Genomic DNA, 22082 nt, shown 5'->3' with positions numbered 1-22082 from the left:
TCCATTTAAAAGGAACTCCATGGCACATCATTTTGTAATGTGGTAACTATTTTGATATTTCAAGGATTACAAATCTGGTTAAACTCCTAAAGAATAATAATGATAGGTAGTACAAAACTGGATATAGCAGAGTCTAAGAAGGGAAAAGCTGCTTGTCAGCCCCAGTACCAAAGTTTTAATGGGCCACGCTAGATTTCATGAATAGCATGAGGAATCATCTTGGAAGTTGCCAGCTTACTAGAAGCACACTTACTGTGGGCAGTCAGAATGTCTGATCTGAGAAGAAAATTTTCCATTATTTTTGTACAGTAAAAATCTAAAGTCTTTTCTAATCCTCTATAATAAAAGGCTAATATGCAAATCGACTGAATGGAGGAATGTCTGGTTGCTATGATGCACACTGACCACCAGGGGGCAGACGCTCAATGCAGGAGCTGCCCCCTGGTGGTCAGTGCACTCCAACAGGGAGAGTGCCACTCAGCCAGAAGCCCTGAGCTGGGCTCATGGCTGGTGAGCACAGCAGCGGTGGCAGAAGCCTCTCCCGCCTCTGCAGCAGTGTTAAGGATGTCAGTCAGACATCCCCAAGGGTTCACGGACTGCGAGAGGGCACAGGCCAGGCTGAGGGACGCCCCCTGAGTGCATGAATTTCGTGCACCGTGTCTCTAGTCTATATATACAAAAGCCTAATATGCAAATTGTCCCCTCTGGAGTTCCCCCAGGAGACCGGGAGTTTGATCTCTTGCTATGACATGTGCTGACCACCGGGGGGGGAGGGGGGGCAGCATGGAATGAAGGAAGGCGCCAGCCGGCAACCAGGGAAGGAAGGCCCTGCTGGTAGCTGGAAGGCCCTGATCATCCCTGATTGCTGGCCAGGCCTAGGGACCCTACCCGTGCATGAATTTCATGCAGCAGGCCTCTAGTAACATTTATAAATTTAATATTTTATATTGTAAAATACCTATGCATTTTCCTCCACAACAAAACACATTTGATCTGATATTAAATATCACATTTAAAGATGTTCATTTTACACTTAAATATAAATATATCTGAGAATATTGGAGTGGAATAACCTTACTGATTTTGGAAGGCACAATTTAAGGGGAAAAGAATAAGTTGGTTTTAGGAGCCATTTGGCACTGCTCACTAATATTAATAAGCCACATAAAAATTGAGAAGCTAATCTTAATAGTATTCAAATTTGAAAATTACTTTATGACATTTGATACATTTGAAACAACTGAACTTGTTCTCTCTGAGTACTTTGGCATGTAATTCAATCTAGCCTTCTGTATAATATTGTTTTTCTCCCCTCCAAAAATTCATCTTCAAATAGTTTAATATATGTATTAAAATCCAAATTATTTTTCAATTTAAATATACATTAAACTGTTTATAAGATACAACCTGCAGAATGTATATATGTAATTATGAACTAAACAAAAAATATTTAAATGAAGTATAATACAATAACTATGTTTACATATTTTCATATGGGAAGTCATTATTTTACAAGTCACAATCTTTAGGCTATTTATGGGAGCATAACCAATGAAAATGCTAAAGGAAGGCTCCATAAACTTTCCCTGGAGAAAATGCTTACCTCTCTAAAGCCTTAAAATAATACTTAAAAACAAAAATACCACTCCACCACGTGGCTCAGTGGTTGAGCATCGACCTATGAACCAGGAGGTCATGGTTCACTTCCCAGTTAGGGTACATGCCCAGGTTGTGGGCTGGATCCCCAGTAGGGTGCATACAAGAGGCAGCCGGTCAATGATTCTCTCTTATCATTGATGTTTCTATCTCGCTGTCTCTCTCCCTTCCTCTCTGAAATCAATAAAAATATATTTTTAAAAAAGTAGTACCTCCAGGAAAGACCCTGAGCACATAGTGAGGGGTAAAAGGGGCTGAACATGAGCAGTGTGGAAGGCGATGAGCCCCTCCCCATGTTCTTGGTCACTTTGCTCAGCAGGCAATGGGAAGATTGCTGCCCTATGCTAAATGAGGCTCAACTTTGTAATTACTGGTCCATAGAATCAGTCAGATGAAGAAACTTATAGGGCAAAACATTGAGCTTAGGCTTTTCATATTTAGAAGAAACTGTTTTATATCAGTACAGTGACATAAATTTGAAGGTTATAAAAATTGCACTGCTTTTGAAAGAACAAATATTTACTATGATGAAAGAGCTTTGAAAAAATTGCTGAGGCAATGAATTCAGTAGGAAAAAAGAGGAAGAGGGTTGGTTGCCAAAATTGATTCTTCATTTGCCTAGATGCCTGAGTGAGAATGTTCCATCACTAAGGAAAGTTTGGGAGAAAAGGCAGGCCAAGATGTCAGAAACAAAGGCCAATTTGGAGAAAGCTGAGGATGGGCAGGAAGGACATTGGAAGAGACTAACTTGGCAATAAGCTGGCTCTGATAGGAGCAGCCAAGTAATTGACTGTCTGATTAGTTTCCTAAGACCAGAGGTGGCACAAGCAATGCCAAAACCAAGAAATACAAATGTGACATAAGCAGCAGGTGTCTGCACATCAACAATTGAAAAGAAAAATTAAGCAAGGTTCTGAACTGGGCTTGGCAGTTGAGGAACAGATCCTAACCTTTCAGGAGAGATGACTGAGGAGGCTCTGTTGGGGGATAGGAACCAGCCAAACCAGCCAAGGTTTTGGAAAGAACTTTTATGATGGAGAAAATTAGAGTTAGGAAATAAAAAATCAGAGTCAGGAAAATTGGAATATAGTCTCAGTTTTATAAAATGAAAAATAGAGAATTTCTGACATGCATAAACATGCCTGGCTTAACTCATCCACCACAGCAATACAGGCAAATGAAGATAAAATTAATACACAGTGGCACCATTCACTCTCATGTATCCTGAATCCCTCCTTCTCCATCACACCCCCAAGCCCTGTAGATTCTACCTCTGAAATGTCTCTCAGATAAATCTCCCATTTCCCTGCCTCACTAATAATGTAATTTACTACTCTTAAGAAGTGAAGTCCTAACCTCAAATGTGGCCATATTTGGAAATAAGGCTTATGAGGAGGTGATAAAGGTTAAATGAGGTCACAAGAGTAGGACTATAGAGCTGCTGCCCTTATAAGAAGAGAGACGCTAAAGATCTCTCTCCCCACCATGTGAGAGCACAGAAAGAAAGCGACCATCTGCAACCCAAGAAGAGAGCTTATTCGACAGTAACCCTACTATCACCTTGATCGTGCCCTTCCAGTCTTCAGAACTGTGAGAAAATAAAGTTCTATTGTTTAAGTCACTCAGTCTATTGTATTTTGCTATGGCAGCCTGAGCAGACTAAGACAATAGGATAAAATGGAGATTCCTCCATATAGACTTCAAGTCTGCCCCTCCAAGCCAATTTTGACATCTTTCTTATGCTAAGTATTTTCCTGCTTATTCCTCTAACTGTACATGTGCCCAAACACTCCCCCCACTCTAACTTTTATCCACCTTTTATTGTCACTATTCTAATGTGTCTCTCTCTCTGAGAGACAGATGGCTGTGATGGGTTGAATTGTGTTCCCCCAAAAGATATGTTCAAGTCCTACCTCTCTGGTGCTTGTGAACATGACCTTGTTTGGAAATGATGCAATCATATTTAAATGAGGTCATGCTGGGTTAGGGTGGGCCATAATCTAGTGACTGGTGACCTTATGAGAAGAAGGACATCTGGTCAAACACACACAGGGAGACTTTGATGAGACAATGGAGGCACAAATTGGAGGTATGTTGCCACTAGCCAAGGAACACCGAGAATGGCCGGCAGCCACCAAAAGATAGGAGAGGGGCTGGAAACAGATTTTTCTTCTGAGTTTCTAAGAAAGATCCAACCCTACAGGCACTTTTATTTCAGACTTCCAGCCTCCAGAACAGTGAAAGAATGAATTTTAGTTGTTTTAAGCCATCCAGTTGATGGTACTCTCTCTCTTTCTAAAAATTAATAAAAAACATATCCTCGTGTGAGGATTTAAATGAAAAACCTAGCTGAGTCAGACACACAACCATAAAATTCAGGGGATCCAGTTCACTATGGGTTGACAGTAGTTGTATTCTGAAATACTTGTGTCCAGGTCCTAAATAGATGTTTGTGTTACAACCACAAGCTGAAGAAAAATCACTTGAAATGAGATGGATTTATTTTTTGGGAAGAGATGGAGACCAAGTGTGTCTGAAATCATTGTAAATTTCAGTTGTTTCTTAAGTACTTTTCATTCCTGACCAGTGATGGTTTGTATTACAGGGATTTTAATTCAGCTTCTCTTTGGGTGGTCTCCTTTGGAGGGGGCTCCTCATGGTCAGTTCATCACGTTGGCACCACCTCCTCATTAAAGCAGAGTATGTGTTACAGGGTCAATGTTAACAGAATCTGCAGCACGATCATAGCTGGAGAGCACAAAACCACATGACTTGATCAACATCTCCTCTTACACAGTGTGCAAATGATCTCTAATAAGCAAGACTGGTCAAAACCATGGTGCGAAAGCCCTTGCATGTATTCTGCATTTAGTATTAGAATAATCTCTAGGTTTGGCTGTGACTCCTGATAAACTAGAAAGCTACCCAAAGCCTTAAAATGTGGGATATGTAAATTACCGAGTACAAAAGTGAATTGTTAAGAGGTCTCTTCCCGGTTTTGTTCCTTTTAGGGCAGAAGTCACGGCAGGCAGCTCACAGGCCAGATCCAGCCTGCTGCTATGTTTTTGTTTTCTAAGAAACTTGAATAATGACAACAGATATTTTAAAATTACAAAATTATGTCTAAAAAATAGTCCAGATTTTGTGCTTCCTGTGTGGGGAGAAAAGGAATCTCACCGCACGGGACCCGCAGGCCTCCTGGAGGAGAGCTCAGTAGAACCCTCTCCTTTTGTGCGGGTGGTGCTGCCTTGTGCTCCGAGGCTCCCACAGGCCCACTCCACTCGTTGACACTCCTGCTTGTGGCCTGTATACTTTGGTGTGTGTGCCCCGTGGTCTAGGATCACTGCAGCTATCAGGAGCGTCTGAAGCCTTGGTAAGTAGCATAGGGCACCTGAGGATCATCGGTGAAAGACAGGAGAATGCACTGAATTGGCCTGAACCAGATCATGCAACACCAAGGTTCTCAGCTTCCCAAATGGCATGCTTCTCATGACTCCTGCTTGTTTCAAGGGGAGAAGCTGGGATTCATCTCCGTCTCTAGAGATGCCACTTAAGAAGCCGAGGCCAGTGCAGCTGCCGTGCCCAGCGGGTTTTAAACTCACCTTTTCGCTACTTGCTGGTAATACATTCAGAAAGGCCAGAAGATTTTCTCAACACATTTCACAATACAGTTCAGAACTCAAACATTCAGAAACGTTAGAAAAGAAGTGTTTATTCGCTTGCTATAGACCCTGGGGTTTTATTTGTTTGTTTGTTTGTTTTCTGAAGCGGTAAATGGTCGTGAGTCAGAATATGAAAATGAGAATTTTGATGAGAAAACTTCCCATGGGAACCCCTCTACAATGAAACTTTCAGAATCTTATTTGACAAGATCCTAAATAATTCAACCCTAGGTAAGTTGGGAAAATGTATTCCAGGGTCAATAGACAAGCAGTTTTCATTTTATTATAAAGGATTAGCACCCTTCAATTCAGCTGAAATCTCCCAAGAGATCCAAAGTGCTGAATGAGTTACATCTCATTTCCACAACATCCAAACTAAATGATCTCTAGTGTAAATAGTTCTCAAAGTGAAATTTAAGAATTGTCCTCATTGCTATAAGAAGGCTTTGATTTTATAAGGCTGAAAATGGTGTAAATACTGACTTCAGTAATATTTTAAAATCTCACTAGAAGATGAAAAATGCCCATTTCTCTCTTTTCAAATCCTTTCTCATATTTTCCCAGTCTAGGAAAAATACAGCTAGAACCATAGTCGGGCAAATAGAAAGTCTGGACAATGAGCAATAGATGATGATGGGGGTGTGGGGGAGAGAGAGAGAGAGAGAGAGAGAGAGAGAGAGAGAGGTAAAAAAAAAAAAAAGAGGGTAGATGAGGGAAGGAGAGAGATGTCATCAGAGAAACCACATAGGACTAATGTGTTCTCTGGACCTTCTAAAATCCAGAATCAAGAAGAAACAAGAAGTACACGCCAACAAACTCCCTTGCTCCTATGTCCGGGTTATCACAGCTGGTACTGAATAATAGTTTTCTGGCTTGCCAAGTCTCGGTGCAACTTTACCATTAGTAGAGTTAGAGTCATTACATGGATAAATTTAGAGCATTAAACACTCCAATTATCTCCCAAATTCCATAGTCCAAACTATTAGTGAGGAGCAGAATTAACTAATTTTAGTTTCACTTCTACTCTGTCCTGATTAAGTCTCAATCAGGGCCAATTAGATCAGTTACTTAAAGTCATATGTGAAGGCATTCCAGCTTGGGATTGGTCCCTCGTGGAGTAGCTATATCAGGCCTGGCTTTCATGCAAAAGTTCAATTTACCCAGATAATCTTTGTTCAGTAATTCAGGAGAATCATTCATTGGTCAAGGATAAATACATGGTTGGATTCTGGTCTTTGGATCTCCAGATGGTTTATGCCTGAAACTAACAAAGCTTAAATGATAGGTTCTATTCTAATACAACTCCATGGAGAACACTGTGCAATCCACTTACTGATAACTCAGTGTGTGAGATCATGCGTACACTGTGTGTGATATCTCTGATGGTCCCACATGAGCCAACACATGCAGGGTTCTCCTGTCGGCCACGTGTGGTACTAGGGCTTTCCCACGCTAACCAAGCATAGACAGCACCACTCCCAGGGAGCCAAGGCACAGTGAGGGCTGGTGGCTGAAGATGGGGCAGTGATTTATGTTGTGAATAAAGGACCAGAGAAGGTAGCCTTCACCCTCTAGAAGACAAGGTCCTGTGCAAGGAAGTTTTGTTGGGGCTGGAGCATCAGAAAGGAGAGGATAATTGATAAGTAGAAAAATAAGCAGAAAGCCTTCCAATAATTCACAAACTATACACAGTCACAAACCTTTGCCCCACACCTTGGGGTGAACATGTTTAAGAGCTCAGAATTGTATCTATTTTAGAAAGGTATTGAAATGCATGTACTGTGTATTATATAGCCTCCCATTAGGGCCTGACCCGGGACTCCGTAATCAAACACATCAGGGTTTCTACAGCAAAATATGTGATTATTTACACTAAGTGGAATAAGTAAACAATACAAATAACCTCTGTCAGTTTAGGTCTGGTTTTACCTTCAAATGAATTAAGAGAAATACTTTAAGTTTTCTGGGCATTGTGGATTTTAGAAATGGGCATGAATGATTGTGGGCCTGTATTCTTTCCTTCAACATAAATTACTAGTTTGGAATAAAGGTGCTGCAGACTCTATGTCTGGCACTTTTATTGCTGCTTCATTTCCAGGATTTGCTTCCAAACCTACTCTCCCACCCTAGGAGAGCCCCTGATTATGCTACATATCAGTGCAATGAGTCCACGATTTCATTCATTTGGTAGACATGACTGATTTATTGAACACCTATTATGGGCCCGTGACACACTTAGAAACAGTATAGCATAGTGTGTTAACTCTTTTATTAAGAGATCTTCTGGAGCCTAAAACAATGGATTCTTAAATTCTAGACTTACTGTTAAAACCGAAAAATGAAACATTTGTCTTTACACTTTCTACTCAAAAGATTTTGATGGCGAAATCTACTCTTAAATTAGTATTATGAGTCTTCTAAGAAAACACCTGTGTGGAACAAGTTTATGTGAAATTAGTCTTGAGCAGCAAGTAATACTTGAAACATTGTTCTTGAATTATCAGGAATTTTTGAATTTATTTAATTCTTTTTATTAAACAACTAGAGGCCCAGTGTACAAAATTTGTGCACTGGGGGGGGGGGGGGGGGAGGTCCCTCAGCCTGCCAGTACCCTCTTGCAGTCCAGAAGCCCTCGGGGGATGTCTGACTGCCACGGAGGCAGGAAAGGCTCCCGCCACCACTGCTACGCTTGCCAGCTGTGAGCCCGGCTTCTGGCTGAGTGGCACACTGTGGGAGCACACTGACCTCCAGGGGGCAGCTCCTGCGCTGAGCATCTGCCCCCTGTTGGTCAGTGCATGTCATAGCGACCGGTCGTTCCGCCGTTCAGTTGATTTGCATATTAGCCTTTTATTATATAGGATAGGTTCTCTCCTCACCATTCATTTTTTCATGAGGAAAAATTTTGATTATAAAATACTAAAAATCCAAAGATTTTTGATTATCCAAACAAATGAAAAACACAACAATGCCACATAAGTTAAAATTTGGCTTAATTAGGTTGAAAACGGAAAAATTACTATCTTTTGAGGCACAAGTTTAATTTGACACACTGAAACCAACAATCACTATTTAAGAATCTGCTTTAATTGCTTTGTTTTTATTTCACTGCAGTGCTTCCAATGTTCCATTTTTGGTATTAAAGTGGACATCCAAAGGATTTTAAATAGTCTTCCAGATTTGGAATTCCTCTCATTTAATAAAAGCAAGCCAGAGAATAGCTTAACTGGGAAATTTGAAAGATGGGACCATAACACAAGATCATGTCAAAACAGATAAAAACACACTAGTGTCATAACTTGGCATCACAAAAAGGATATGAAAGCCATGGCTCTGAACTTATGGAAAATCAATCCAATATTTTCAGTTTTGTGCCAATACCATGTCTGGTACAAAGCTTTGGCCGTGTTGGAGTATGATTTACACCTTCATAATCTTCTGTATCTCATGCCAGCAACCTATAGGAAAAGCCAACCCATCGGTTTCAAGCAGACAATCTAGGTCTTTCATTTGACATGCACAAATATGATAAATAGAAGTGTTGTTTTCGCATTTCTTACAAGCCTCACTAGCCCAGGGAATGAATAATAGTGCAAAGCTTTGAGCCAGTTGCCAAAGTGTGTATATGATTATAACAACATGTCATGTTAGATGCTGTGGAGAAACAGGGCAAAAACTATGCATGTGAGGACAGAATCTTATCACCATAGAAAATACTGAGTGCAGTGAAATTTTACCAACCATATATAACTGATGCAGGAATCATGATATGTCAGTGGCATGCATTTGTAGGGCAGTCCACTTACGACCATTCGAATGTTTGTTGTATACTTAGCTTTAGAGGGAAGTTAAGCTCCCATGGGAAATAGGTCATAACAGAAAACTCACAGTCTCTAGAAAGAACTAAAAACCTAATGTTTGCTCTATCACCAATACTTGATTACATATGTCTTAAAATAGCACCCTACTTTTATGAGCTAATGCTGCTTGAATCAGATTATCCCTAGATCTTATACTGTATTTTGGGTATATTTTTGCAAATGTGAGAACATTCTTTTAATTGTTCACTGAAAAATTCTATCTGCTTTAGATATTCATTCAGTATATGCATTATTGCTAGTCATTGTAGCACAATGCTCCTCAGGCAACGATGAGTATAAGCTCACTTTTATGTTCGTCTAACTGACAGGCTTGATAAATATATTAATATAACACATTTAAGGTATTTAATAAAATATGCATTGAAATAATCCCTTGTTAAATAAACTGATCGGTCCCATATCCCTTTGTCCCCCCCTGAAGGACATATTGTTAAAATATTGTATGTTCTACTCTTTCTAATTTTCAAAATTGTTCATATTAAAAATAAGCAAGATTTTATTAAAAATACCACAATGATAGGAGATATAATTACCCTTTTCACACTAAAAACAATATCTATAGTTCAATTCTTAGAGTGTCTAAGCATCAAATTATAATTATGATGTGGCAGATTATTAGGAGGGAAAAGCAATATAAATCCTAATTTTCTTTTTTTGTTTCAGTCTTTGAACAGACTAAGTCCTTCCTGGAATTAAAATCTGCTCAGAAGGATACCAAAGGTCACTTGACTCTTTGGGCGTTCTTTCATATTCTAAACTTAGTGATATTTTTTTATATGGACCAAAATTGCCGAGGTTATTTCTTACCAAAGCCATTTCTTTCTACCTGATCCCTGCTGAAATTTGTACATGTTTAGAAAGTGAACAAAGGAAGTGAAATAAAGATTGGATCTCTAATTTTAGTTCAATAAGTACCTTGTGAGAATTAGCCAAATAATTCAAGTAAAAATGTTGTTTCATTTTTGTATAAGTCAGCAACTAAAGAGCAAGAGTGGAAAAGAGAATTCAGTCTTTCAGGTTCAATGCTGTTACAAATTCCAATGCTGTCTCCCACCACTCTGCCTATTTATGACAGGGCAGGAGGAGAAATATTCCTCTTCACGCATTTCACTTCTTTTAGCCTCCTTTCTAACTACAGGCAGTCCTCGGGTTAAGTCGGAGATCCGTTCCTACGGCGACTTAACGCGAAAGTCGGAACCCACCTACATAAGCACCTTCGTCACTCACGTGGATCACATACACAGCAGTAATGAAGGGAAACAGTAAAAAAAATTTGAAAGACAGATAACAATTCCTGACCTTTACTTGTGGTAAACAAATAATAAAAAACATAAAGCACATATGTATATACATCAAAATGACGGAACTTTTTAAAAATTTTTATAAATACTGTAAGTGGGAGATGGCGATGTAACCACGAAACGACGTAAGTCGAGTCCGACGTAACCCGAGGACTGCCTGTATTCCATTTTAGCATTTCTTGAAAGCATGGATTGCTTTTTGTGCACTCAACATGCTGTCTGAACTGCTTTTCCTTGAGCAGTATTGACATCCAGTGGAGACTCAGAATAATTACAGGTGTGTCAACATCCCCAAGGACATAGCACAGATGGATGTCTGCTTTGAGATAGATACCACACAATGCAGCAACAAAAATAAGTTTTCTCTATACACATAATTGAAATAGAATGAAAGGGAGCAAATGCATAGGAGAAAACCTGTGACCTGGGGTGAGGGAAAGAGTTCTTGGCTATGGCACCATGTTGAACATCAAAACTGAAAATGTTTTCTCCCCAAAAGACACCATTAAGAAAATAGAAAGACAGCCTATAGAATGGACGAATGTATTTGAAAATCAAGTATTTGACAAAGGACCTGTGTCCAGAATATGTTAAGAACTCTCAAAACTCAATAGTAGATAACTGCTTTCACCCAAGATGAAAAAGATATAGTTTTACCATTCTGACCAACACTACAAAAGTAAAATGGACAAAATATATGACAGGATGTTTGAGTTACTGGACATCAGGCAACAAAGGACAGTGACGTAGAGAGAAGGGAGACAAACCAGTGGACCCTATGATTTTCCCAGCTTTCTGCCTTGGACAGTTTCTGGTCTGTGAGGAGGGAGGGGGAATCCGGGCAGAGCTCAGTGAACTCTCTGAGATGAGAAGCTAAGAGTCTGGGGAGGTGAAGGCAGATTTCACGAAAACAGGATCAGGACCAGGAACAGAGTCTATTTTATTCTTATTCTTCCTTGTATTTCCAGCTACTCACATGAGGACTGGCACACACTAAGTACTCAAAAGATACTGGATGGATGGATGGATGGATGGATGGATGGATGGATGGATGGATGGGTGGATGGATGGATGGATGGATGAGTAAATGAGTACAAGGAAAAATAGTCCCAAGTGAGAGCAAGTTTTGAAGGCAAGATTTATAAAGGAAATGAAGGAAAAATCCAGTTGATGTTTATGAACTATAAAGGTCCTATTCTAATCTCTCATTAGTTTGTGACTTCTTTTATGTGTATGTCAGCTACCCATCACATGTTGTGTACCAACTCTGTTTGTGTAATTTTTGAAGTTCAGTGTAAAATAGAACTTAGTGGGGCGCTCTGGAATGGAAAACATGCACTGACTTGGAAGGCTTGTTTCTGAAATCCAAGAGGTGACGTGCTTCAGTGTTCTGTCTGTGTTTCTTACAAGTCCCTGAGGTTGTCTCCACTGATTCAGGGCAGGGCTAGACTGAAATATTTTACCCCAGCACAGTACATTTCTGTTGAAAGATTCCTTGACTTTTATCTTAATAATTCTATCTTAATACATTAGCTTTTCTGAATTTCCCTGAGAATCTATGCTTCATTTAAATGGCGTGTTTTTGAATGGCACTAAGTCTAGAAACTTAATACCAAAGCTTTTCAGTCATCTTTCAAAGAGATTATCATGTTAGGGCTTTGGAAAGCCCACAGTGATCTAATAATTTCATTCTACTTCCTCCTGGGCACATTTCCACATCACATAAGCTTGGGCAACTGACACTTCAGTTCACCATCTTATGCAAACAGTCCACATACGTGAGTGAATGCTAGATACTGAAAATGAATTCCAGTCTGTTCTGAGAGTCGGTATGGGGAAAGTATATTTTTAGAATATTATACACAGCAATTGGAACTTCTGTTTTGTATTCATATTTCTTTTGTGTCTCACAAAGATGTATATCTTTAAACAAAATTTGGGAATTGATAGAAAATGGTGAAGTGAATCAAAGCTCTTACTTAAGAAGTCTTTCCCTTAAAGTGCCTTTAGAATCATCCAAGAGAGAAGCACACTCAGTAATTGCCAAAACAAATGGAAGTGAGCATATTCTTATTTGTGATGCATAGGATCAAAGCAACCCTAGCAGCCAACTTGAGCTACAAATATTGTCTTAGGAAAGACTTCTGCCAGAAGCCCTATGCTCCCATCCTAGTCCTTTCCAGTATAAGCTTCAACAACGGGTTGAGACAGGATTTCTTGCCTGCCCAACTTCCCCCTTTGTCTAAATTGCCCCTTACATTTAGTAGCTTTCTATAGAGTCTCAGAGATTCAAGACTCAGCCCTCTTCCCTCCAGTCCAATGCTACTTTGCTTTCTAGTCCAGTGTTTTATTCCAGGTCTCTGACTATCTTCACCCTGCAGCTTTGTTTGGATTTTTCCCTTGATCACTCAATTCTGTCTTTCAGGTCTTGCTTTTCTCCCCAATCTTTAATCCACAGATCAATCTTGACCTACTTCTTTGTTGTTCCTGGAGCCTCCGCCCAAATCCAGCATCCTGGGTATATGAAATTATGAGTATTCAAACCACAATAAGAAAATACCTCACAAAAACAAAAATAAGAGTCCAGAAAATGAACTCTCAAAGGAAATGAGTAAGAACTATATATCCTCAACAAGATCAAAAGAGGAATGGCAGGTATAGGCGAGATTGGATTTTAGACCTACTTCAGGCTGATTCAGCGGTAGAAAAGTATAGGAATTCCTATGGCAAATCATATCAGTTAAAAAATAGATAGAGTCCAGGAAAATATGCAGGACCCAGAACAAGAAGCAATAATGTAAGAGAAGATGAATGATGTGGAACTAAAAGTTTTTTTTAAAAAAAGTTACTATCCATTTCTGAAGAAAAGCATAGGATGAAATGTCAGGACATATACTCAGAGGTATAATTGAAGAACATTTTTCAGAATTAAAAAGAAACTAAAATTGGATAGTGAAAAGGCTTTCTATTTGCTAATCAAAATCAATAATAGTGAAGTAACCAAAATCTGGTGAAATCTTTAAATTTCAAGAATTCTTTAAGCTTCCAAGTCTAAAAATAAGACTAAAGTAAAAGAAGCCCAAGTTAGGACATTCTCAGACTCCTCTTCTGTGACACCCCATGCCAGAGATAATGGGGTGATGACTTCCTAGTACTGGCAGGGATGCTTTATCGGGCAAGCTGTCATTTGTACTCGAGAGGGGCTCTGCTCTGCACAGTTAAGCTCTATGTCTTTGGGAAGCACTGTGGGCATTATCCAGAATTCCCAGGTCCTGAGAAAATTTCTTGAATGAGAAGACAAAATGACTGCCAAAAAAGTTAACTTTAAGGATAAGCAAATGAGAGAAATGGAACATGAATTTACTGAAGGAAGAAGGATGATGTTAATAAGTCAACACAATTAAATCTCATAACCAAAGGAGGACACCTCTGTGCACATATAAATGAGAAAATCAAATCCTCATGTGAAACCACTTGCAAGTTAAGGAAGAAAAAAAACAAAATGGTTAAAATTCTCCAAGCTTGAGGTGAAAAAAATTATTGCACTTGATTAAGTAACTTTAAATTTATTATTTTAATATTGCTAGAATTTGTGGTATGTCAGCTATTTTATAAGCACTACTAAAATGTGGCATTTACTTCCCATACCTTACCTAAACATTCATCTTTAATCTTTCATTAATTCAACAAGCATACATCAAATGTTCATTGATCCAGGCCTTATTCTAGGTTACAGGGCATGCCTGAGCCGTCAGCTCTCCTGCTGGCTCTAGACACGGGGAGGGGTACTAATATGTTGGGTCAAGATCAAGCACATCCTTGATTTCAAGTTAGTTAGGTGAAGCTTTTGGTATGATGAGCCAAGATGGTCAAGTTTCTTGTGTCTATGGGATGTAGCTGTTGTTAACTGAGTCTTTTTTTTTGAAATGTCTATTGAAACTAAAATCCATTGATAGGTACGATGGGACGGGGGTCAACTACAATGTAGGAGGACACTTCTGCCATGGGAAAGACCAGGGCTGAGTCAGCGAGCAGAAGGTAGAAGGCTTAGGTGAGCTACTCTAAGCTTAAGGGAGAAAGGTACTTTTAATTTATTTTTTCTTTAGTTTGTTCTTCCCATCACCATTTATCCCCCCATACCTTCTTCTAACTCCTGCAGCTGCAATTACCACATTGTTGTTCATGACAATAAGTTCTTTCTCTTTTTCTGCTCAATCCCTCCGCTCCCCCTGCCCTTCCCTCCACAACTGTCAGCCTGCTCTGTATCGCCGGATACTTTTACTTTAGATTCTTTAACTAGGATTGGTGTTCCTTTGCTTCATCTTACCATCTGGATGACAAGATGAGTCTAGGGGAAAGAGGCCAAGGAGGCCACTTGCCTGTTTTGTATAGAGGCCACTTAGGACTGAGTACATTTTTTAAAAGCGTATCATGGTTTTGTATGATCCAATCCAATTAAGAAGGCCAGGGAATTTTGACATAATGATTGAGGTCAAAATTCTCAGTGTGGAATTTCCATAAAAGTTTTCTCAAAGCAACAACAAAAAGTTTGATGTTAAAAATCTGCTTTTTTAACTGATTAAAAAAAAACTTTTGGAGTTTTATATAATACATAAGCAAATTAATGTATCCAGCAGCACTCTTTATTTAATATTGATTAATTCAGCATTTCTCAACCAAAATTGACCACACAACCTTTTCATGTGAAATGCCTATTTATATGTGGGAAACTGTGATTGCTTATGTAATACTGGTTTAGAGTAATAGAGTGATCATTGCCTGGAGTTGTTCTCATGTCTGCATAAAGTAATAGTAATGACTATAGTTAATACACATTGATTACTTCCCATATGCCAGGCTCTATTCTAAATGCTTTATATGTGTTGTCATTTAATCATCATATCATCACTATGTGGTAGGTCCTGTTACTATTCCTATTCAACAAATGAGGAAACTAAGGCACAGAGAGATTAAGTAACTTACCCAAGAGCACTCAGTTTGTATGGGACACAAACTAGGATTTGAACTCATACAGGCTAACTCAAGAATCCGGGTTCTAAGCACAGCACTGGATTGCCTCCTGTCCAATGATGAATGTCTTCCTTCCAGTTAATAAGTGTCAAACAAACAGCCAGAAATGTAGGTGCTAGGTCCTGGCCATCTCTTCATCTCTTTCCAACTTGAAGACTCCACTCAGATTAGACACTGGAGAAAATAACAAATATAATATTGTTCTCATCCTTAGACTAGTGACAATCAGGAAAGGAAAAGAGACAACTAATAAATGCAACCCACTGTGATCCATACAGCATTCAGATTACTTCACAACCAGTTGGCAAGGGCACCAGCCAATCAGAATAGAAGCTGCCTGCTATACTGATCTCTCCTCTTCCTTTGCTAAAGCATGGAGTGATCAGAGAGTCATGAGGTGGGGCCAAGATACCTACGGTGTTGGAGCACTGTGGGGGCTCAAAGAAATGGCTGTTTTCTAGCTTATACAGAAATATTTCACTGTTTTAACAGCTGATATAACCATACAGCAGCCACATTTTTCTATACTATCTCTCACTGCTACACTTAAATAATCTATTTTTTTTCATTGCATCATACTTTTCTAACTCTCCCCGCTCCCTTCTTTTGCAATACTCCCAAAGTCTATTGCAACATGCTCATTTTCAGAAATGAACTAATTGATTTCATATTCATAGCAGCTGGAAGCTTTTGAAAGCCAGTGATAGAAACTCATGTCAAACTATATAAAGCAAAAGAAGAAAATTTATTGATGGAAGTATCCAAACCACAGAGATGTGAATCCAAATTCATGAATGACTGGACCCTGGGGCTAGATATTTTCAGAAGTGACACGATTGTCTCAGAGTGTTTGCTTCTTTCTTTCCCGTAACAGACAGACTTTTCCCATGTGCCAGTGTGCCAGCAGACCACTCAGGGTCATGACTTTACAATGTTGAAACCAATTTAAAAATTTCTAATAAGCCTAATAAAAATATCTAATAATTTATAATTTTCTACTAATTAGGAAAATATTGGGAAAGAACTCTGGACAGAACTAAGACACATATTCAGTGTAAATAGATGTTTAGAGTGGGAGAAAAGCCTATGTCCCAAAGAAAAAAAACTTACCAGAAAAATGTGGGTAAATCTTAAATTTTCAACTGTATAGGATAAGAAGTTCTTATATAATTTTATGCCAAAATGTGGGTACTTGACAAGCTTGTCTCATATTAAAGAACCTCAGGTCCTTATGGGCCAGGACATTTTGTAAGAATATGTAAAAAGGTATCTCCCATATCATATGAAGTGTTCTAGAAGATTTTATAGATATGGAGATGTTTGAAGGATGAGCAGAAATTTGTATGGTGAGCAGTAGGTAATAATCTAGGCAGAGAGAACAGTGTATGAAAATTCAAGGTGGGATAAAATGGGACAACAATATTTACCAGGTGCTTGGTTTATTCCTTCTTCATCATTCCACACAGGACTTGTGGTGGCTAGGACAAAAGCAGAACATTGTCACATCCATCAAGAGAAGTAATAGAAAAAGGGAAACGAAGCAGTATTAGTCAAGATAGGCTAATGCTATAGAAAGCAACCTGAAGGTCTCAGGGGTTTAATGAAATACAAATTTGTCTTAGTAGGTCTGGGGTGGTACCAAGAACCTGCATTTTGAAGAACTTCTCAAGTGACCTGCTGCTACTGGTCCAGGGACCCCATTTTGAGAACCACTGCTCGAGAGCCTCTAGGGACCACCTTCAGCATTCAGCTGGTGGATGGGAAAGAAGACTAGAGTTAGAGAAGACATAGCTGCTCTGAAATACCTTAGTTCAGATGGCAAACATCACTTCTGGTCGCATTCTATTGTCAAGAACTACTCACCTCAGCCAACCTAGAGACAAGAACTCAGGGAAATGAAGTCTAGCAATGTGCCAGAGAAACGAGGAAAACATGAATTTTGTGAACACTAACAGTTGGCGTTACAGAGCGTAATTAAACTAAAAGCTTCAAATAAAACATGAAAGTCCCTTCAATTTGAAAGGTGATGATTTGATTATTGAATTATGAAAAAAAGAATGGGTTTGTAGATTTTGATTCAGAGAACATTCTGATATTGTTACTTAGCTCTCTTAGTCTTGCATTAAAAAAAAAAATAAAGATTTAGAATTCTTCTGGATAGGTTTATTAGATACTTTGTTCACACACTCACCCCCAAATTTAATTTGCCTTGCATCTTAGCTTACTTTCTCTTTAGATTGAAGTAGGTTGTGTAAAATCCTTCCTGGAAGTAGGTAGACTGTAAGTGTATAAAAAAATATGCACATATGCTTAAATAAAAATTGTTTCCCATGGGGGGAATGGGGGTTGCTTCAACGAAGTGGTAAGCTTCATTTCAGTGTGGGGTTCACAATTCAGTTCACGCTTTGCTAAAATTATTCTTGCCGTCCACTAACATAATGGTAACCTGAAAGATTAAAAGAGCCTCTTGCTGTCACTGCATATGCTGTGCTCCTCATCCGGTGCCCAGTCCATACTGCAGTGGAAACCAGGAGGAAGCTGCCTCCCAAATCGCAGGTTGCCTTCACCTGTGGTTAATTCTTCCAGCTGCCTGTGCCTGCGGAATTTCCTTTCCAAAACTAAAGAACAGTAATTATTTCCTAATTTCCTATTTTTAATCACATGTTCACTCTCAAGGGAAGAAAGGAGTCTTGATTGTTTCCACACCGACGGAGATTCCTCATTGTCACCCTGGCCCTGCCATCGCTTTGACTGGTGCTGCCGTCAGTCACGTGAGAGAGTCTTGCACTTCACTCATTTGAATTTTGGATTTTTCGGGGATTGCAATTTTTGAAAATGACAACCCCAAGTGACAGCACTTTGTGAGCAACAGACTTGTCAGTGTCTCTAATTAATTCATTGTCCTTTGCAGAGAGACTTAGTCAGAAGTCACAAATCACATGGCTTGTAAAATTTTATGAACACGCAATAAAAATCCTGGGAAACTTTGGTCAAATTTCAGGCTCCCGGGATATATTTAAATTTTATGAGCAATTTAACATCATATTAGATTAGTATAAACTGATTACAAGGAAGCATATTTTGAGGTTTAGTGTTTACTCACAAACCAAGCTAATACTGGAGTGGCCATTTTCATAGTGGGCTTATGAATGAGCAAAATCAAAGGATAAGGTGGAATCTGCTACTTATGTGCAACCAGTCTCATGGTTTCATTTCCTTTCCATTCCCAGTACCCAGTGCTCTCAGCCTTTGAGGAGCAGCCTTGTGTAATGAAAAGAGCCAATGGCTTTGCCATCAAGATGCCAGGTTCAAGCACTGTCTCAGCAACCCATTAATTGTGGCCTTGCATTGTTAATTTAATCTTTTTAAATTTTAATTTTATCATCTAAAAAATGAGAGTTACACTGTTAAAAATGGAATCATCTCCACTGCATAAGAAAGTGTTGAAAAGTATGTTTTATAAGCTGTAAATCTGGGTGGTTGTTACCACTGACTCAGCAATGAGCCTAAGACAAACATTAAAAAGTAGATGAAGTGTGCTCCCTGCTTCCTTTGGCCAATCATCTCTCTCTTTTTTTTTTTATTTTAGATGAAAAGGGGGAAAATTTATTGGAAGCAAGTAACAGACTCCCACGTATGGAGAGGATCCCAAGGGGGTAACCCACCAAGCTCTTTTTTGCTAAGGTTTATAAAGGCTGCAGTTCTCTGTTTTGTTTTTTTTTAAATAAATCTTTATTGTTCAGATTATTACAATTGTTCCTCTTTCCCCCCCCCATAACTCCCCTCCTCCCGGTTCCCACCCCATCCTCTGCCCTTACCTCCCCCCAACTGTCCTCATCCATAGGTGTACGATTTTTGTCCAGTCTCTTCCCGCACCCCCCACACCCCTTGCTACCATGGCTAAAGAACACTCACTCATGTCCTTATGATTGTGTGAACGTTTTTATTTTCCCTCCCAATTTTGGCTTTTATCCAGATAAAGTTACAGGAAGATTGCTAAGATATTAATTACAATTGTTTATTCTCATGAAGATGAGATATCATCTTTAATCAGCATGTTTTCATACTGTTTTTTTTTAATTTAATAAATCTTTATTGTTCAGATTATTACAATTGTTCCTCTTTTTCCCCCCATAGCTCCCCTTCACCCGGGTCCCACCCCACCCTCTGCCCTTACCTCCCCCCACTGTCCTCATCCATAGGTGTACGATTTTTGTCCAGTCTCTTCCCACACCCCCCACACCTCTTTCCCCCTGAGAATTGTCAGTCCACTCCCTTTCTATGCCCCTGATTCTATTATATTCACCAATTTATTCTGTTCATTAGATTTTTAATTCACTTGACTTTTAGAGTCACTTGTTGTTAGATATGTATTTCTTGTTCATAATTTTTATCTTTACCTTTTTCTTCTTCTTCCTCTTCTTAAGGAGTACCTTTCAGCATTTCATATAATACTGGTTTGGCGGTGATGAACTCCTTTAGCTTTTTCTTATCTGTGAAGCTCTTTATCTACCTTCAATTCTGAATGATAGCTTTGCTAGGTAGAGTAATCTTGGTTGTAGGTTCTTGTAGGTTCTTGCTATTCATCACTTTGAATATTTCTTGCCACTCCTGTCTGGCCTGCATAGTTTCTGTTGAGAAATCAGCTGACAATAGTAAGGGTGTTCCCTTGTAGGTAACTAACTGCTTTTCTCTTGCTGCTTTTAATATTCTCTCTTTGTCTTTTGCTCTTGGCATTTTAATTATTATGTGTCTTGTTGTGGTCCTCTTTGGATTCCTTTTGTTTGGGGTTCTGTGCGCTTCCTGGACTTGTAAGTCTATTTCTTTCACCAGGTGAGAGAAGTTTTCAGTCATTATTTCTTCAAATAGGTTTTCAGTATCTTGCTCTCTCTCTTCTGGCACCCCCATAATTCGGATGTTGGTATGCTTAAAGTTGTCCCAGAGGCTCCTTACACTATCTTCAACTTTTTGGATTCTTTTTGCTTTTTGCTTTTCTGGTTGGGTGTTTTTTACTTCTTTGTATTTCAAATCTTTGACTTGATTCTTGTGATCCTCTAGTCTGATGTTGGATCTCTGTATATTATTTTTTATTTCAGTCAGTGTATGCTTAATTTCTAGTTGGTCCTTTTTCATATCCTTGAGGGTCTCACTAAATTTTTCGGCTTTTTCTAGAAAATTCTTGAAAAACCTTATAACTGTGCTTTTGCCTCTATATCCAGTCATTTGCTTTCCTCCATTTCTTTCATTTGTGACCTCTTCCTTTGTCTCCGCATTTTGGCTGCTTCCCTGAGTTGATAGAGTGGCTTTGTGTGGTAGGTGTCCTATAAGGCCCAGTGGCTCAGCCTCCCCAGTTACCTATGGTGGACACTCTTGGTGCACCCCTTTGTGGGCTGTGTGCACAGTCTTGTTGTAGTTAAGCCTTGATTGGTGTTGGTATCACTGGGAGGAATTGACCTCCAGGCCAGTTGGCTGTGAGGATCAGCTATGTCTATGCTGGGAGAACTTCTGTGCTGGAGACACCCTTATGAGACAAGACTTGCGAAAACCTCTGTGCTCAGCTTGGATGAGGCAGAGTCTCAGGGCAGAGAAGACAGCAATGGCTTCCTGTCATTCCTGCCCTAACAGGCCCCTGAGTCTCAGTGTCCCACAGTAATCACTGCAAGCACCTCTGAGAGAAAGCTGCTCTCAAGTTCTGTCCACTGCCAGACAGTCTAGTTTCTCCCTGAATGAGTCTGGGTCCCCAGAGTCTCGCCCAGAACTAGAGTTCAGAGCTGTCGGGAGCTTTTGTCTCCATCCCAATTGAGGAAGCCAGCCGCACACTCAGTTGCCAGTCCTCTCTGCGCGTATGCACCTCGGTACCTCTGCCTTCGCAGTTCCTCTGTGTCTCAGTGTGCTTTTCTCATTCCTGTCAGTCCAGTTTCTCCCTGAATGAGTCTGGGTCTCCAGAGTCTCGCCCAGAACTGGAGTTCAGAGCCATTGGGAGCTTTTGTCTCTTTCCCAATTAAGAAAGCCTGATTGAGAAAGCCAGCCACATACTCAGTTGCCCGCCCTCTCCACACGTGTGCCTTGGTACCTCTGCCTTCTGCAGTTCCTCTGAGTCTCAGTGTGCTTTTCTCTGTCCTAACAGTCCAGTTTCTCCCCATATGAGTCTGGGTCCCCAGAGTCTCCCCCGGAACTGGAGTTCAGAGCAATCGGGAGCTTTTGTCTCCCTCCTGGTTAAGAAAGCCAGCCGCATACTCAGTTGCCAGCCCTCTCTGCACACGCGCCCCCTCCATACATCTCCCTTCTGCAGCTCCTCTGAGTCTCAGTGTGCTTTTCTCTTTCCTTCTAGTTGTAGAATTTTTACTCAGCCAGCCTTCATGTGGTTCTGGATGATGTCCGTTTTGTCTTTTAGTTGTAGTTTTGAAATTGTTGTGCGAGGCAGCAGTTTAGGTATTTACCTATGCCGCCATCTTGGTTTCTCCCTGGCCAATCATCTCTTAACAGCAATGCCTGCCCAGCCTCACCAATCTAGTTCCTTCTGTATTTCACTCAGTAAGTGCTCTAACTGAGAC

The 22082-nt window shown here is 39.8% G+C and overlaps 1 long non-coding RNA gene across 3 annotated transcripts in view; it reads right to left on the bottom strand.

Moving 5' to 3' along the window:
- Window positions 1-4135: 4135 nt before the first annotated feature.
- The window catches only part of LOC114227785 (uncharacterized), a 40784-nt gene continuing 22837 nt past the window's right edge, over window positions 4136-22082 (bottom strand). For 2 of the 3 annotated variants that reach the window (XR_008556492.1, XR_008556490.1), the window contains exons 4-6: window positions 16956-17006; window positions 15481-15689; window positions 4136-4404 (exon numbers count right to left, since the gene is read on the bottom strand). This is a non-coding gene — a long non-coding RNA (uncharacterized LOC114227785). Of the gene's footprint in view, window positions 4405-15480; window positions 15703-16955; window positions 17007-22082 lie in introns of all 3 variants that reach the window. The other variant, XR_008556491.1, reaches the window with a different exon arrangement.

The sequence above is a fragment of the Eptesicus fuscus genome, chromosome 7, assembly GCF_027574615.1.
Source record: "Eptesicus fuscus isolate TK198812 chromosome 7, DD_ASM_mEF_20220401, whole genome shotgun sequence".
Classification (NCBI taxonomy): domain Eukaryota; kingdom Metazoa; phylum Chordata; class Mammalia; order Chiroptera; family Vespertilionidae; genus Eptesicus; species Eptesicus fuscus.
The sequence above is the reverse complement of the archived record's forward strand: the minus strand, read 5'-3'. Positions and strand labels throughout refer to the sequence as shown.